We start from the raw sequence: 18647 nt of genomic DNA, 5'->3' as shown, positions 1-18647 counted from the left end.
ACATAAATTACACTGTATGTCTCCAAAACAAATTTTTAAATTTCAAAAATTTATAATGTACCACCCATTACGGAACATGCTGTCTTACAAGTAAGTCCATCACCTTGTTTTTAATTCCAATAAATAGAGAAATCAGCTTCTTGTGTGATCATCTGTGTAATAGTTCTAAAGTTGTTACTGCTTTCTCTACAATCTCTGGGGCTGTACTACATGTCTGAAAGTGGGCATTGTGCATGTTAGGTATCCCATGGAATGCAGGCTAGCCAGGGACAGTGCCAGTTTTCTAGTTGCCCTGTGTTGTATCTGCTAAGACTGTGCAGGCTCCTAAAAATTTCCCATGTCATTAAAGGCATCACTATGTGTGTAGAGGGACCCCTGTGTATAGACTGCCATTGTAGAAATATGCTTAAGCTAATGATAGTGTTAAAGGTACTCCATTCCTTATGTACTGAACAACATTTTGTCTGACAAAATTTACCCCCAAAGGTGAGTGCTAGAAATGATTCTTCTGCATTAGCACCAACAATATTTACTGCACAGAAGAATTCCTGCAACACAGTATAAGAATTCTCCAGACAGCAGACCTTACAAGGACTTTACAACATAGCACAGTAAAGTCTTTTTGTGGAACAAGTACTTAGAAAAGTTGGCACAGACTAAACATTTCCATTTTTTTGTCTGAACATGCCTTAGAAGGAATGATTTCTAAGTCATGCAGCAATTAGTTAAGGCATGTGGGTGCAGATGTATTTCGGCAGCTCTGAATGCAGCATGTTGTTGCGAGCTATTCTGTATTTCAGCTCGTGCTCACACTAACCTGAAATACTTATGTTCAGTTGTCAGAAGACTGAAAAGATTTTTTTTAATCCAGCATTTAAAGGTCAATATAATAAAAAATCTCAATCACTCATTTTGATATGAAAATCTAAAGATTGAGGGCAGGAAGAAATTTGGCCTTTATTTCTTTAAGAATTATTAGAAGAGTTTCTTTAATTATTGACTTATTAAAAATTCATCTGGGCATAGAGAATACCTTTTGTTATTGAAGGACACATGAACATAGTTAATATCCTCTTGCAGTGAGGTGGGGGGAGATGAAAAAATGCATGAGATAAAAGCAGCCAATAAAGTTGAGCTATGAATTGAAACAGAGCATAGATAGCTCCTGACTGTTTAACAAAGCAGCACACAACATTCTTAAGAGACCTTCCTGTTTCTGTACCCTACTCAAATGTATTTGACTGTATTTCTAGAGGTAGCACAAGTCTGTACATACCAGCCTTCACCTGAGCAACAAGTCAATGACACGAGATATAGACTCTGCAGGTCAAAGGGCCTGCATCAGTAGGCGACATGAACTACCCCACTTTGCTATTGAGATGACATTGCTGTGAATTGCTTTCACATTGCTTGTAAAATGGTTCATCTAACCATGACTTAACCAGAAAGATATGGAAAGTACAAAAGACAAAGGGCAAAAATAGAATTCAATGGGTAAAATAAATGAGATCAAGAAGCAAGAGGAATCTCAGGGAGGATGAGGCCGGGGGAGCACAGTGGGAAAGTAGCCAAGCAATGAAAAGTGAATTTCCCAGACAGAGTTCTAAGCCATACTGATAACATCCACTCCAGGAGAACTACCTAGTTCTACTTTGTGGCATGAGAGAGAGGGTAGTACTTTTGTGCAACCATGGAAAACACAGATTGAGTAACAAATTTAAGCTGGCATGAGTCTCTGGGGATCAGCTAGTCCAAAGGTCTCTTCAGTAAGGACTAAGTGTAGGATCAGATGATATTCTAGTGTCTAATTGCTCTAATTGGCAAGAACTATTTTCCCTTTATATCGAGCAAGACTTTCCCTTGATATAAATTGTGACTATTGCTTCAGGCTCTTTTGCTGTGCATCTCTGAGAAGAGTTAGGCTCTGCTTTCTGCCTTAGTTCTCCCCTTTCTTTAGGTTGTGGAAGATTGGTCCAGGATGGTGCTGGATTGGTGCTTTCCCTTCTCCAGGCTAAAAAAACTCCAGTTCTTTCAGCCTATTCCCATGTCACATATAGCAGCCCCCTAGCCATCCTGCTGGTCACCTAACAGAATTTTTCCATTTGCCAGCATGTGCTGTATCAGAACCACAGTATTTCAGAGGAGCCTTTCAGATGGTGTCTTGTTTAGAGGGAAATAATATTTTTAACCAACATGGTGTCTACACTCTTGCTTATGCATCACAGTACATAGTTAATTTTGATTGCTGATCCACCCTCAGCTTCTGTACCAGGACCACCAGCTCCCTTCCATGGAGCTGCTACCCAATAGTCAGTCCCTGGCCAATACTGACACATGTAATTATTTTACCCATGTGTGGGACTTTGTTTCTGTGGAACTTGCTGAAGTGTTTTTCAAAATGCATCTTCTGCATATGTTCCCTAAAGAGCATCATTGCCCTCCCACACATAATTTTTTCCCAATTTTCTTTATACCTACAAACCCCACAGAACGTTTCCTCTGTCTCAATGTCCAGATTTATTATCTCTTGCTGATGAAGATGTTCAAAATATTGTCTCCAACACTGCCTTCTACTAACACCACTTGTGATTGGCTGCCAGTTAAAAAGGAGAGTAGGAAAAAAATTACCTCATAGTACTGGAACCTAATTCTGACTACATTTAATATTTTTTTCATCACCTTCTGAAGACCCTTTTATCTGCTGTGCATATTTTTTTTTCTTTTAGTGTTTCTGCCTCTTCAGGGTTTTGTTTTAGCTTCCATATTATAGTAGATATCTAAAAAATCTCCCTCACCAGACAAAGCAGGTCTTATTCTTATTCTTTGATTAAACAGTTGTAACAAGGAGTCACACTGTTACACAATACGGGAAGAAAGAATTATACTAATATTACCTAGTTTTGCTAAAGTGAAGGCATTACCTTGAAAACAAACCTAAAGCTTTCTGAAGTGCTAATGCAACTGAAAACTTTTCACCTAGAAGCACAGAGTCATGGAAGGGTTTGGGTTGGAAATGACCTTAAAGACCAGATTTTTCCCAGCCCACTGTAATGGGGCAAGGATACCTTCCATTAGCCCAGGCTGCTCACAGTTGCATCCAACCTGGCCTTCAACATTCTCAGGGAGGGGGCAATCACAACCTCTCTGAGCAAGCTGTTCCAGTGTCTCGCTACCTTCACATGAAAGAATATATTCCTTAGACCTAATCTGAATCTATCCTCTTTTGACTTAAAAACATTACCTTTCATTCTGTTACTGCAGTCACTCCCCATCTTTCCAGTAGTCCCGCTTTAGGTACTGGAAGGTGCTTTAATGTCTCCCTGAGCCTTCTCTTCTCCAGGTTAAACTGACACAATTCTCTTGACATATCCTCAGAGAGATGTAAGAAGCTTTATTTACTTCCAAAACAAGGCATTTTTCAGCATTATGCCAGCAGAGAAAATTTTGTTAAGAAGGATTTACATCCTGGGAGAACATGAACAGCAAGGAAATATATGCTTAAAAGTTTTGATTCAGTTTACCACTGCATGCATGTATTTCAAGTATTGTTTTTAAAAACAACATAAGTGGCATTATGTACTGACATGACAAGAACTTCCAGATTTTCGAAGATCCTTGTTGTTTCTGTTTATACAAAACCTCAACCCAGACAACATCCTTTGGTTTTTTTAAGGAATAATTTAGTTTGCCATAAGACTGAGGGGGATGGATGAGGGGAAGGATAGGAAAGAAATGAAAGTTGTTGTTCTGGTCCCTGAATTAAATTAGTTGGCATAAAATGAAACCAAGTCTTAACAGCTTTTTCCTGAGGCCTGATCCTTTTGTCTTTCACATTTAAGCCTCTCATCATGAGCAGATGCAGAGAAGAAAGTTAAAGACCTGCTACAAAAGTTCAGAACTAATCCTCCCTTTAAGTTTCATGCCAGGAGCAAGTAATATGGTATGCAAATCTGCACACAGCAGAAAATACAGGAAAGCTGGATCTCCAAGAAATTTCAGAGACATGAAGTGACAAAGAACATTTGGAAAACACGTGTGTCAGTGCAAGAAACTGATATCCTGAAAGTGCTCAGAGGGACAAAGATTAACAGAGGTTTCAGCTGAGAAGTAGAAAAATTTTGTAATACAAGTGGCCAGTTCCATCTACATGTGTTACAAGGAAAAAAAAAAGGAACTTAATAAATATTTTCAAAATATTCATTTCCAAAGGAAAAATTGTAAATTATTATAATCACAATGGTAATAACTTTGTACTGTTACTTATCTCTACTTTGGATACAGATAGGAACCACAGAGACCTCATTCTCTTGAATTTATCATAAGCAATTTGCAGCAAACGTAGGACCAAACTATTTTGTGTGGTATAGGAATGGTAGTATGAAGCAAGGTGGCCTATTGGTATTTTCACAGTGATATTCTAATGCTTAAATTGGGGATTTATATTGGCCAATACCAGAATAAAAAATATAATTCCCCTCTACCTGAACTAAGTGGATCCTTTTGACTTGAGTTTCTAAATGGTTTTCTCAGTTTTGCAAACCTTAAAATGAATCCACAAAATGCAAAACAAAACAAAACATCCAAAACAAAAACAAGAAAAAAAAGCCCCAACAACAACCACAACAGAAAGGACAAGAATAAAGACAATTTTAACATCTAACGAGACCAGAAAACCAAGTAACATTTTCTTCTCATTATAATGATACGTGAAACTAAGGTTCAAACTGATTTAACAATCTATCATTTCATTAATATATTTTTTAAAAACTCTTCTGGCAGAAAAGAACTAGAACAATGCAATAGCTCCAACTGTCTGTGTATTTTGGGAAAGTAGGTCTAGTGAAAGTGATAAATTGGGAAGTTTTATGGTCAAAACAAATATCTGTAATTCTCTCCCAAGGCTTACAAACCCTGATTCTGATTGTCTCTTAGGTGAATATATCTGGAGTATGCTTAGTGCATTACCCAACTGTCTGAAACACTAAGCACAAAAACCAGGACTGCTATTTTAGAGCAAGGAAGAAAAACAGGGAGAAGAGAAGAGAAGAAAGAAGAGATGGGGCCACAATCCAGGTGCTATCAAACTCTCTGGGTGTGCTTAAGCAAGGGAAAACTACATTTTGTAGAATGTAGCATTCAGAAGTCAGCTTTTGTAAAGTATTATGTTTTGATTTCAACCCAGACAGCAGTGAAGACCAGGCAGCTGCTCCCTCACTCCCCTACCAGTAGGGTGAGGGAGAGAGGGTAGAAATTGGAAAATTTTTGACTTGAAGTACATAAAATTTGATAGGGAAACCAAAAGCTGTGCACACAAACAGAGCAAAACAAGAAATGAATTCACTGCTTGCCATGGTCAGGCAGAAGTTCAGCCATCTCCAGGAGATAAGGACCCTATCACACGTAATGGTGACTTGGGAAGACAAACTCCTCACTCCAAATGTCACTCCTTCCTTCTTCCCCCACTTCACATAGTGAGCATGATGCCACATGGTCTGGAACATCCCTTTGCTCAGCTGGGGTCACCTGTCCTGGCTGTGTCTCCTCCCAGCCCCCCAGGCACCCCCAGTCCCCTCCCAGACCCCCATGGCAGCAGGAGAAGCAGAAAAGGCCTTGGCTCTGTGTGAGCTCTGCTCAGGAATAACAAAAACATCTCTGTACTGTCAGCCCTGGATTTGTTCAGCACAAATCCAAAGTACAGCCCCATGCCAGCCACTAGGAAGAAAATCAACTCTACCCCAGACAAAATCTGCATAATGTAAAATAACAAATTTAACTGCATATATAGTAATCTAGATTTGCTATCTGACAGCAGTTTAATACTTTATGGTTCACTCAGTTTCTTCATTCTTCATGATACCATCACAAATCACTTCTTAGACAAGCCATGACCTAATTCTAAGGATACATGCATCAGTTAACCACGACAATCTGAGATTCTTTCTTGCTTTCAAGATAGTCTCACATGCTCCCACACAAAATGCTCCCTGTAGATCCTACCAGCAGTACAAAACCAGTAGCCCGTTTTGAGTTGAATATTATCAGTGAAGCCACCCTAAATAAATTCCTCTGTTTTTCACATTGCTGCTGCTGTGAGTGACCCAGCAACAACTCTGCTTCTGTGTTCCTGGATAGATCCTCAGTCTTTCACCTCTCTGGAACTGATTGGGCTGTCCAAATATGTAGTGCTGATACAGCGGGCAACCAGGACTAGGAAGCAAAGTTCACTTTCTTTGCCCTAACAGTGAAAGGGAGAACTTTCAGAGGATATTTCAGCTGCAAAAGTAATATCTTGCAGGCTATCTATCACAATTTTTATCTTACAGTTTAGAAAATTTATTTAAATGCTGCCGTTACTTCTTTAAGGCTCACCACTCAGCTGATACAGTTTTCCATGAAAGTATTAAAATTCCATTCCCATACAAAGTAACATAAGCATGTAAAAAGTGTGGAAAAAACACTAGATTAACAGATATCCCACAAGATCTAGCACACACAGTCCAATGAGAAGGAATTTTTTTCAGGATTAAGAAAGTTAAAACAACTGTGTAAATTAGCAAATGCATTGTAGTCATGTGTGCCACATAGAACATTACTTTTCCGTATTATTTCATAAGAACTGTATTTAGTGCAGAGCCAAGAAAAGAAGCTGCTCACAGCAACAGATCACTCTGGTAATGTGCTGACTGCACAGGACTTAGTGAATCTGCTTCTTCTCCTTTAGAATGGTGATGATTCAAAGTGCTAAATTAACAATACCTTGGAAGAAAACTAAAGTGAGCAGCAGGTGACTGTAAAGCTTTCCACATTATCAATCAGGTTACCCTAACCAAGGGTAGGAGATACTTCTACCAAAGTAAAACATGTTTGTCAGAACTGTAAAGCATGGCACATGCCTCTGGCTCCAGCTCAAATATTAATTTACTTGCTCAGTGAGGCTTAGGGGGAAGGCAGGAAGGCAAGAAAAGGAAAAGGAAAAGGAAAAAGGAAAAAAAGGAAAAGGAAGGGGAGGGGAGGGGAGGGGAGGGGAGGGGAAGGGAAGGGAAGGGAAGGGAAGGGAAGGGAAGGGAAGGGAAGGGAAGGGAAGGGAAGGGAAGGGAAGGGAAGGGAAGGGAAGGGAAGGGAAGGGAAGGGAAGGGAAGGGAAGGGAAGGGAAGGGAAGGGAAGGGAAGGGAAGGGAAGGGAAGGGAAGGGAAGGGAAGGGAAGGGAAGAAATTTAATGTTTTTCTGTGTTACTGATATAAATTTAGAATGATCAAATATTGTTTAGTAATTTTGCTCCAGGCAATCATTATTTCTATGAAGTGTTTTCCTGAACTAGAGGATTTTTTTAGGGGAGATCTGCTGTGTATCGTTGCATCACTGCCTGTTGGGTACTCTGTACCATGTAATGAGGAGGAAGAGAAAGCAGTATCTTTAAATACCACCGTCCCTACAGCACAACCTCTGCTACTTCCAACTCCTTGAACTATATTAAGTGTTAAATATCTACTATTTAGTAAATTTTTTTTTGCTAAATTAGTATTAATATTAGTAAATAGTATATCTCTACTAGAGGCATGTCATCAGTTCAGGGTGTTATATAAGGTAGAATTTAAACAGGTTTATTCTTCTGTGCATGTTTCAGAATTTCTGTTTCCAAATGAAGTTCTGTAGGTGTTAGAAATTGTGGTTATTTAAGAAAGCTGCCTATGAATACAGGAGTGAAAGATAATGTAAGTTGAAATACAGTGTCATTTCTCTATTTTGATGTTGCTGAAGAAAGCACAATTTTTAATACATCTTTTAAAAAATGTCTTTAATTCTGACCTCTCTTTAAACACCCTCCCTCTTAGCCAGTTTTGGGTTAAGGTTGCTGCAATAATTTGGGACCTTCTCTAAGGCACACAGGATTTCTCAGCAGCGGTGGAGAAAGAATAGAGCCACCAGACCCTTTCTCAATACATGCCCTCTTACTGCAGCTGAAGATTTTTAGCAGTTAAGAGCAGTTCTGGTATAAGCTTTTCCCCAGAAGACAGGGAAAATAAAAAGGAGATAGGGCTTTTTTTAATTCTCAGAGAGCTGAGTGGAATAGCTGTTACACAGTTCTCTTCTCACCCATCAGTGTGGGAAAGCCAGATCTTTACTTAACCATTCCCTCTGACACATAAACACCCCTTCTTACATAATATACATATATAACAATAATGGACTATTTAATTTAAAACTAATTGAATCTTGTCCTCTGTTTAGCCCTGGGGACTATTAAAGGAAAAAAAAATGGCCTGACCTTTTTTCAAAACTTGGCTTTTTATTTGCAACAAGAGGAAAAGATTTATGTTAGTTTGGAAACACTCCATGATTATGGTGTGGAATAGCTCTGGCAGCAACCTATTCCTTATTTGATCACCCATTTTTGGCCACCCCTTCGAGAAGTGTGGAACAGGATTAGTTTCCCTGACTACAAATGTCTACACTGTAGCCACCTACATGAGAGCTAGTCATCTGGACTCCCTGTGCAGTGGGAGGAAAGAAAAAGCGACTTCTAAAATGCAGTCTTGCTTATTTTAGACATCTCTTTCAGAATGAGATGAATCACTCTCGCATGCATTTATATTTCTTCATTTGCTAGAAGAGCTGTGAGATCTCAAAGACAACTACACTGTAGATTTCTGAAGACGAAGTGAATCCCATCCATCCATTATTGTGACAGAGTCCTTTATGCAGCAGTTTATGTTATAATTTTTTTTATTTCCTTCTGATGCAATGTTTTAAAGTGCTTCTAAAGTTTATTAATTGTAAATATTTTTGGTGCCATGTTTAAATGTGGTTAACATACTGAAATGTTGTGCAAACTCTGTGAGGAAATCAGTGTTCCCTTCTTCACTTTGAAGAATTATAATCCTTCAGCTAGGCAAAGATAGCTTAAGCAATACATCCAGCTAAGGATATATGCAATTATCTCAATATAAAGAGCTCATGTCTTTTATTCTAGACCAAGAATGGAAACAATAATCATCCACTGAAATAAGGCATTATTATATCAGGAAAACTGTAGTCATTCTATGAAATTTACTGGGTATTTATTACATATAATTATATATATGTTATTATTTATTTATTTAGTATGTATATTAAAGCTACCAAATTCTCCTGGTGTTACATATTTGTGTAGGTCAGGCCTTAAGAGAAATATATTTTAACAGCACCCTTGAAAATTTAGTACCTCTAAACTTCCCTAACTTTTGGTGTCAACAATGTAGAGATCCTTCTCCAGGTGAGCAGACTTTCCTTGTAGAGACTGGAGGGTGACACATCTTAACATTTTAATGAAAAACTCAACTGATCTATTTTTACAAGAAAAGCTGGATCACACATAGAAAATGTCTGTTTCTTTTCATGGGCTGTAGTCTTCCAAAAACTAGGAGTGGTGTACCTTTCTTTCTTATATATGTCTGATTATTGGCAAATGAATTCCACCTCACTGTTTTCCACTGTCCTGGTCTTTTTGACCTTGTTACTGTTCACAAAAAATGACTGAAGTGGGAGTACTCACACACACACATAGCCATACAATTATTTTAGAGGGAGAGCTTCTGGCATGGTTTTAACACATGCCAAACAGCAATCTTCCAAAGAGATGAGAAGCAAGCACTGTTCTACAAAGGCAGTTTGAATGCAGCAACCTTATTTTGAAGCCTAAGGTGTTTTAAGCCTATGTACTTGAGCCATGTGAAACCTGCATCTCTGAGGCTAGAGAACTCTGTCTCCAGGTACTTAGGCAACAAGGTTACTGTGCTATCAGTGCACAGGTTGAAGAGCTGCTTTCAGTCACGTTCAGTATCTAATCACTCCTCCTCCAAAGATGGAAGTTACTATGTGCCAGTGTGCTCACCGCAAAGGAATAAGCTCAAGTTTTCAATGTAACGGTTATGGTCTCTGACAAGCTTTTCGTTTATGGCATTCATAAATGCTTTTTATGAAGCATGATGAAATGCATTATTAGATTTTAACGTTTCAAAAATATCATTATGCCTGAGACTGACCTAACAGCTATGATTACTTCTTTTATTGATGGTGTTTTTAAAAGAAAATAGAAAACTTCTCTGTGGTAACATTGTTTTGCTCCGGCTTTTTAATGCAGCCTGAGAAGACCTGCACAAGCATGCATTGATTGTCATCTGTTCTTACAAAACGTAAATTTTCTGTCAACTTCTGTTCCCACATTTCACATTTAGAGTTGTATAGGGGTCTACCACAGAGTAAGCCCTGTCCCATGCCCATACCTGACTTTATACCTCAGCAACTAAACACAGGCCTACAGACTTCCTGGCAAGTAGCTCTAATATTGTGCCCATCTTTGCTGGTACAAGTGCTGAGATCTCCAGTAGGTGAGTTTTTCAATATGAAGGTTCAAACCATGAATATATCTGGAAATTACATTTGCTGAGGTGAAACATTAAATGTTAGAAAATGCATGACTGTGCACTTATTGAGGAAATGGAGATAAAATAGTGCTGTCTGCACTCTCTAGTTTTGCTAGGACAACTGGGCTTGTTAATTCTTACATGTTAACTGGCCAACAAAAGCAGTTGCAAATTTTTATAGCTTCAAGAACTCATTACAGAAAAAAGTTATCTGCCCTAATTGTGCATAATTAGTGGTGTAAGTCTGCTGTAGTATTAACTTGGAGTGGAAGCAGAATTTGCTGTTTAATCTCTTTTTCCAAAAGCTACTGACATTATTGTAAACTCTTCACATGGACATTAAGTTCCTAAACCAGAAAATTCTTGTACTGTGAAGGATGTCCCTGTGTAGGGTAACTCCTCCCCCAGCAGGACTTAGATTTCCATCCTTTAGGCCTCAGCATATACAGAAATAAAACCCAAAATTTGTCAAGCATCACACTTATATCAATTAATTTCTTTAGCAATCCTGTGTATGCTCCAAATTCTATAATAGCTCCAGGGACACAACCTTCATCTGTCTGATAAATAAGGTTTTTATTACTTTTTCAGACTGGGAAGCAGAACACATTTTAATACTACAAAATTTTCGCATAAATGGTACAGTCCAAGAACTTAACAATGCCAAGACAGAGACCTATTTCTTAGCTGATACAAAAAGGAAAGGACACAATGTCCAATATGCACTTTCTGCTCAAATGTACATTCAGAATTGTTCTTGTTTGGAGAAGGCTCAAATAGGACTCATCCAACCAGCTGAACAACTGTGAACCATTCAACCATGAATAACACTTGTTCTGATAACAGTTATCATAAATTATGTCATGATAAAAGGACACCTAATAGCTTAGTCCAAATCTTGATGATTTCACATCAAGATCCTACTAGGCTGTTTTGTGGCATAACCATCAGTTTGTGAGAGGAATAAAGAGAAAATGAGAGGGGAGAACACAAGGCAAATATTTTTCCTCCATTAATCCTCAAGCTTTACTGTAAAGCAGGTTTAGGTATGAGGTACTACACACATGTTGTTCTTGTATCAAACTCTCTTCTAAAATTTTTTATGCCAATTTGTCTCACAATGCAATCACATTGGTGGTGTTGCATGGTCTACAGTAGCCTAAAGGCCGGACAGTCTACTTCTTAGAATAAATAACTCTAATTTTCTGAATTAAAAGCTTTGATGGCAAAAGGAAATTTTCTCTAAGGACAGTATCTAAGCCTGATGACGATTTCTGCTGTGTCAGTTAGAATATCAGATTTAAAAGCAGACCAAGCCAAAGACTGCGACAGCTTTTCCATTAAAAAAAATATATCTCAAATTACTCACTGCTTTCTGAAATAGTTCGGGTATAAATTCCTGTAGGCTAGTTTTTGTGCAGAGCTGTCATTTTGCTTAGGTTTCAGTAAAGAGACTACCTTTAATTGTGTTTCAAACTAGAGAAATCTGAAGGAAGAAAACCAAAACAACACACCACAACCTATACACTAATACATTTTCATTACTGGTCAAGGGTCTCTGAGAAATAGGAATATCCTGAAGAGGGTGGGAGTAGTCTTGAGTAATGAAAAGTTTAGAAAACTATTTTTAGAAAAACTGATGGTGATGTAATTGAGTTATACAGTGTTCAGAATTATATTTTGGGAATTATTTGGGGAATTATTTAGGTTTTATCACCTTTTTACCCAAGCTGGAACTCTGTGTGTATGTGCAGTTAAATTAGCTGATGGGAATATCTCCAAGGAATGCATTAAATGGAATCAAAACCAGGAAGTAAAAACATCCCTGTTTGCTGCTCATGTTCTTTGCTCTTGGAAAGTGCAGGTAGAAATTGCATTAACTTGTATTCTGAAGGCTATAAATAAGCAGAAGGTGAAATTATGATGTAATTTTCATGAACATATGTTAAGGACCCAGCTCTTTTTGCTATGTGTATTATTTCAAGCAAATTCCTATATAAGACACACAACTTTTCATTCAAGCTCTCATTCAACACAATTGCATCTTTGATTAGTTCATGAGCATCATAGTTGAAAGTCTATCTGAAGACTGTTACAAAACAGGCCAGTATAGTTTGAAGGGGAGCAAATATTTGAGTTAGAGAATCTAAGACAAAATTGTAGGAACTGTACACAGTGTCCTGCTGCAATTGAGTGTGCAATTTCCCTTCTACTGAAATCATAGACTCATAGAGTGGCCTATTTTGGAAAGGACCTTGCTACCTTACTGATCATTTCTTTCCAACCACCCTGTCATGGGCAGGGACACTAGACCAGGTTGCTCAAAGTACGATTGAACCTGGCATTGAACACTTCCAAGGAGGTGGCATTCACAAACTCTCTGGACAACCTGTTCCAGTGCCTCACCACACACAGAGTAAAGAATTCCTTCCTAAAGACTAATCTAAATCTACACTCCTTCAGTTTCAGTCCATACTCCCTTGTCCTATCTCTACACATCCTTGTAAAAAGTCTCTTTCTGGCTTTGTTGCAGGCCCCCTTTAGGTGCTGGAGTGTGCCATAAAATCTCCTTGGAGCCTTCTCATTTCCAAGCTGTCTCTCACCCTTTTCTTCATAGGAGAGTTGTTCTAGCCCTCTGATCATCTTGGTGGGCCTCCTCAGGACTTACTTTATGTCCTTTTTGTACTGGGGACTCCAGAGCTGGATGTAGAATTCTGGGTGGGGGTTTTACCAGAATAGAGGACAAGGGGGGAATCATCTCCCTTAAGCTTCTGGTCATGAAGATTTCGATGAAGCCCAGTATATGGTTGGTTTGTTTTGCTGTTTCCCACCCATTAGAACAGAATTTCAGGAAGATGAGGAACTTAACAGCTCCCACTCCCCAGTTAAGTTTATTGGAATAGAAAGATAAGTCTCCAAATGCTGAAATGCTATCTTGAAGCTATAATAACAATGCAAATCCTATTGCCCTAAAAGAAATAAAGTCAGAAAACAAGATCCTACAGGTTCAGCTTGCATAAACCTGCCTCTAGCCTTTCATACATTTATGTTCTATGGGAAAATCCTTCTGAGCATGGACAGGTGATTATCTGTCTTGGCATACAGACACAGTCTTGGTAATTAAATTTCTAACCAAACATCCTTCCGTTCCCCACACCCTCAATCAAAGACAGTTGCTCTACTCTTCTTTTCTAGAGCTCAGAATTCTTTTCTGTCCCCAAAAACCTGAAAGTGTTCCGAACTTCAGAGATCAGTGACAAAAAAGAGAACAGAGGCTCCTTTTAGGAACAGTCATTTAACCCAAAGTAATGTATGATCTTGAGATGTGAGTTGGTCCCCCTGCAATATGTGTGTATTTGTCACACAAGGTTATGACCGTACCTATAACTTTTTTTTTATTATTACTATTTCTTATTTTATCACTCCTCCTTAATAAGTCCTGTATAAACGGAATCATTGTGTTTTTCAAGCAGAGTCATAGGAAATACAATCACAGAGCATACATGCTGCTTCTGGAATAAGATGAAACTCACACATGAAATTCAGAGTGTAGATAAAAGGTTTGGAAGAAAATAAGTGTATATTTCTTTCAGAACTCTTTTAAATAGAAAATGATAGGAACTATTGATCTGTTAAATATCCCAGTCTCAATCCTCAGTCATGACAAATAGAAGTACATCATAGAGTGACTGACACCTGAGCAGGCTGTGAATATTTTCAGAGACCAATGTGAGATCTTCAGAAAAATGTGAGATTCTTCATGCAGGAAGACCCATTTTTAAAATTCCCTCACCATAGCTTCAGTCACTGCAGTGACTGTGAAGCACACTGAGCTCTGAGCAAGTTTATGAAGATATTTACAGATTCCCACATAAAACCAGTGCTGCAAGTTTGTAAAAGAGATTTTTCATTTCTTTGTTTCTAATGCACCCAGTATGATAGAAGCAACTTGTCTTGCTCTCATTTGGGATCACTTCAAATACACATACAGAAATTTCATTTTGAAAACCTCCTTTAAAGTGGAAGGATCTGTCTTCCTATTTCAGAACTAATTGAAAAATGTTATGATCATCCCATAAAATCTGAATTACAAAGAGAATTTGGCCAGATCAGTCTTTCGTCTCATAACACACCCAAAATATACACAAATGCCTCAGGCTTGCATACACCCTGGTCTGGTTTATTGTTGTAATTAAGGACTAGACCTGTCTACAGTTTTTTACTACTTATTTTTCTATTGAAGTTTTTTCAAAAACAAGCAGTATTAAACTTTGGTTTGCAGTTTCAGATATCCCCAGTCTCAATATTAATATCAAGCAACATCATAATGACACAGAGATGAGTTTAAAGAAAAGTGCAGACAGTATCTAGAGGCTCTCCTGGAGCTGGAAAAGATGGAAGACATTAAATACAACATCCATGCACTTAGCTGACAGTGGCTAATTTTCTGTCTGGAAAATAGCTGCAGTAGAACTTACAAACGGAAATAAAGATAATTAAATTCACTAGGCACTCTAAGAGAGTTCTGACCAGTTTCACAGAGATTGTTTCCAACTCTCACAATGTATGGAGAAGCTATAAATGCAACATAGTAGTTTTCTAATTTAAGTGTGTGCCCATATAAGCTTAAAATGTATCCAACTCCTTTCAATTATTATTCAGCAATATTTAATTGAAAGAACAGATCAGGAATTTTATTTTTTCAATGTGATGGCACAGCTGGGCTCCTATTTATAATGCCAGAAACACACTGCCTGGGAAGGGATCTCTAAGCCTTATTTTAATACCCCAAAAGCACTCTGATATGCGTTTGAACTGAGCATTTAATATACAGAATGATACAGAAACCTTTAATTAGAAGTGCAGTATAGGAACAACTGCCTAGTTTGGGTTAGACAAATGCCAGTCTAAGCTTGTATCCTTTTTCATGCTGTGATCCAGATTGAATGCCTACCAGACCTGAATATGGTACATGTGCTGTGATGTGCTCCACACACCATGCTCCCCAGTTCCAGTTTAAGGGACTGCTGATTCAGAACTCCTTGTCCTCATGACTAATAGCTTCTGATAGATTTTTTTCTTATGTTTCTCTAACTAGTTTATGAAAGCATGGAATCTGTCAACACTTAGAGTGTCTTACTGCCCCAAACTTCACAGATTAACTACATTATATGGACAACTACATCCTTTTCTTGTTTTGAAAGGGGTTTTTTGGCATCTGGTTGACAGTCATGATTTTTCCAAACACATATATCTTCCTTCAAATGTCTTTTTCCCTAGTCAAATGCTGCTAGACAATATATGTATAGGATTTCTTGCTTACTTTCCTGCTGTTTTCTGTATTTTCATTTCTCTTTACCATTTTGGGGACAATGGGGCAGGTAATTGGATATATAGGGAATTTTCAAAGAATATGTCCACCATGGATTTTTACAAGAGTGTTTGGCTGTTTCTTCTCTGAACATTTCTATTTGTATAGGCTTTTTCTTTGCTTTTGATTGCCATTGAACACTGAGCTGAAGTTCTAAATGAGCTGTCTACAATGTCCTCAAAATAGTTCTTTTGTAAGTGACATTAGTTAACACAAAGATTTTCATTATATATAGCTTCTCAAGACTGTTTCCTTTAACGCATTACATTCTATTTTGTCAGCATGTAGTTTCATTTGCCACTTTACAGCGCAGCCACTCATTATGGAACTTTACTGTAACTGAATCACACATCATCCTATTCACCCTCTTCTCAAATTATTCTTTACTATGTTAAAAGGCATCACATTCATCCTAGCTTTTTGTGGACTATACTGAGAAAATGCATCCAAATGGAAAAATCACAGTTTCTTTCTTGTAACTCCTGAATTTAATATATCATAAGTCAACAAGAAGATCTCTTTCCATAACACTACGGTTTCCTTAAAAGATTTTGGAGAGGAACTGTGCCAAAAGTATTGTTTCAAATCCAAATAAATATTATTTCTGCCAGCCAGTTTGCATCATCAACAGTTTCTTCAAAGATTTCTGATATAATTATTAGATACGATTTACTACAAAAGGAAGTAGTACTTTTTTGCCATCATATAATAGTAATAAGGTAAAAAATAGTGTTAAATTTTCTTAGGTTTTAGCTTGATTTTTTTCTGTTTAGTTGATAAAGTCTGTAGTTCCTTCCACTACTCCTGAAATGTTTTTAAAATTAGTGGTGTATTAACCATCTTCTTATTCACTGGTAACAGAGCATTCAGTGTAAGGATTATTTAAATATCACAGTTGGCAGTTCAGCAATTTTACAAGTGAGTTCTTTTAGAATTCTACAGAGAATACCATCTGCCTTAAGTAATTAGTGTTCATTATATTGATTTATTTTAGAATGTCTTCAAATGTCCTTTTATGTGAGACAGTCCCACAGTGTAATCTTGAAGGCTAATTAAGCTGATTCATTAAAATACGTTGTATATAGCTGAAAGTAAAATCCTGTACAGTTCCTAGGAACAATGGGTGCAAACCACATGCATAGAATGAGTGACTGCATCTTGGAAAATTACCTATTAAAGGGTTGTAGTGATGATCCTGTGGAAAAGCAATAGAACCTCACTTGAATGTCAAAGACATTGGTAAATTAGCTACTAATCCTAAGAATGAGAAAGTAGGAGCTAAGACAAAAAATAGAAGTTCCTAAGGAGGAACTTGATTCAAAATAGGATCTACACAATTTTACCTTATGTAGAACATTAATAACACATTACTAGAGTACACTACTGTTGTCAGCTGTTTTGTCTAAGCTCCGAAATATTGGAAAAAATACAGAGAAAAGTCAGAAAAATAATCAGAAAACTGGAAGAGACTAATGAACTTAACAGATACTTAACATGCTTGAAAATCATATTGTTTATTCCCCAGAAATCCTATGCTGATAGAATGACAAAAGAGAATGTGGGGGGAATATAGATACATGTTGATATCAAAAATTCTGCAAGTCTTTAAATACGTAAGTAACTCAGCTGACAGTGTGGGTAAGCACAAAATGACCCTAAATTGCTGCTGACAACCTGATACCTGAATGACTGAATCATTTTTCTTGGTAGAGATGCATTTCTTTTCAGATCATTTGTCTTTCATGTACTATTGAATGTAAAATAAGTCTGTCTCAGTGACAGACTGACTGATTGAAACAAGACAGAGAGAAACATCATTAAACATTTAAATACTTTTCTGGGTCATTTTTGAGGACATATCTTGAAGAGACCAGGCTGTCTTTGAAGTTAAAAAACCTACCATCACGTAGCAGTTGAGCCAAATGCTTATTTTGATAGTTTGATTTATGTAATTGAAAACCACTTTTTTCTTGGAAAGACTAGTGCAACCAAACCCGATGATATAGCTATGGGTCTTCAGTTTGATTGCACAGAAAACACTCTGCAGAGTAACAGAAAAAAGGTCATTCAGCACTTACAGTGGAAGGAATCCTGCTGATACGTCATGTTATGTTGCAACTCTTGCCAGAAAAAGTTATTTTTGCTTGCACATGAGGACAAATGAATCAGAGGATTTTATAGAAAAATGTAGAAGTATAAATCTCATAAATAAGTGTGATATACACTTCATCAATTACATGACAACAAAATCATAGCTGTGATTAGTGTCAGGCTAAATGTGGTGGTTTGACAGGAGATGTGTTTTTTGGGATGCTGTGTTTTTGGCCAATGGATATTCAGACTTTAATATTGGCATTTGACCTGGCCATTGGGACGTGGACACGCCTCTGAGAACACGGGGTTGGGGGCGGAGCTCTCCCCTGGGAGGGCAATTTTCCAAATTGCAGCTGAGTAGAAATAAGGAAATGAGTTTCAGTTGTGTATTTGAAAGCCAAAGCTTCCCTACATTTAGAGCATTCAAATATGGATGTAAGAATCAAGTCTGGGGTGGTGTTTTGGCTCTCAAATTGTTACATAAAAACCTGGGTGTATGCAGTGAATGGTTAATTCAGTTATATCAGAACCTGTCCTCACTTACAGTTGTGTGACTTTAGGTGCTGTGTTCCCCAGTCCTCCTTTCATCAAGGTTGTAATTAACTCCCTACTGAATGTAACCACATGTCATGAGAGCAATCGATCTGCTGGCAAGATATTAGTGCAACATATTCATTCTGCTTTGTTCATTGATGAAGCACAGTAGAGAGGTCAACATCAGCCAGCAAAACTGGCTGTCCATTTCCTCTCTGTCCATTCAGAAATGAATGGACAGACAG

Source organism: Molothrus aeneus, chromosome Z, assembly GCF_037042795.1.
Source record: "Molothrus aeneus isolate 106 chromosome Z, BPBGC_Maene_1.0, whole genome shotgun sequence".
Classification (NCBI taxonomy): domain Eukaryota; kingdom Metazoa; phylum Chordata; class Aves; order Passeriformes; family Icteridae; genus Molothrus; species Molothrus aeneus.
The sequence above is the reverse complement of the archived record's forward strand: the minus strand, read 5'-3'. Positions refer to the sequence as shown.